General features: G+C 40.5%; 1 non-coding gene across 1 annotated transcript; it reads left to right on the top strand.

Moving 5' to 3' along the window:
• The first annotated feature begins 458 nt into the window (after nt 1–458).
• On the top strand, nt 459–566 carry LOC130953874 (small nucleolar RNA R71). Its single transcript, XR_009076034.1, has one exon. It is a non-coding gene; the product is annotated as a small nucleolar RNA R71 (small nucleolar RNA).
• Nucleotides 567–813: the final 247 nt, after the last annotated feature.

Here is an 813-nt window from a genome sequence, read left to right as displayed (position 1 = left end):
GTTGATTCTTCCATGAGAAATTTCGGTGATTTCTCCATGAAGAATTATATGTGTTTCCATAGGGTTCTCCTAGGTAATTCACCTCTTTCATTGAAGGGTTCTCAGAATCATAAGCTTCTTCTTCAGATGAAGCATCCTTAGTACTGCCAGGTGCATTTTGCATTCCAAACAGACTTTGAGAAATCAGATTGACTTGTTGAGTCAATATTTTTGTTTTGAGCCAGAATGGCATTCAGAGTATCAATCTCAAGAACTCCTTTCTTCTGACTTGTCCCATTGTTCACAGGATTCCTTTCAGAAGTGTACATGAATTGGTTATTTGCAACCATTTCAATTAGCTCTTGAGCTTCTGTAGGCGTCTTCTTCAGATGAAGAGATCCTCCAGCAGAGCTATCCAAAGACATCTTGGATAGTTCAGACAGACCATCATAGAAAATACCTATGATGCTCCATTCAGAAAGCATGTCAGAAGGACATTTTCTGATCAATTGTTTGTATCTTTCCCAAGCTTCATAGAGGGATTCTCCATCCTTCTGTCTGAAGGTTTGGACTTCCACTCTAAGCTTACTCAATTTTTGAGGTGGAAAGAACTTTGCCAAGAAGGCATTGACTAGCTTTTCCCATGAGTCCAGGCTTTCTTTAGGTTGTGAGTCCAACCATGTCCTAGCTCTGTCTCTTACAGCAAAAGGGAATAGCATAAGTCTGTAGACCTCAGGGTCAACCCCATTAGTCTTGACAGTGTCACAGATTTGCAAGAATTCAGCTAAGAACTGATGAGGATCTTCCAATGGAAGTCCATGGAACTTGCAATTC

This window comes from Arachis stenosperma, chromosome 9, assembly GCF_014773155.1.
Source record: "Arachis stenosperma cultivar V10309 chromosome 9, arast.V10309.gnm1.PFL2, whole genome shotgun sequence".
NCBI lineage: Eukaryota > Viridiplantae > Streptophyta > Magnoliopsida > Fabales > Fabaceae > Arachis > Arachis stenosperma.
Note: the sequence above shows the minus strand (reverse complement) of the source record. Positions and strands in the feature narration are given on the sequence as shown.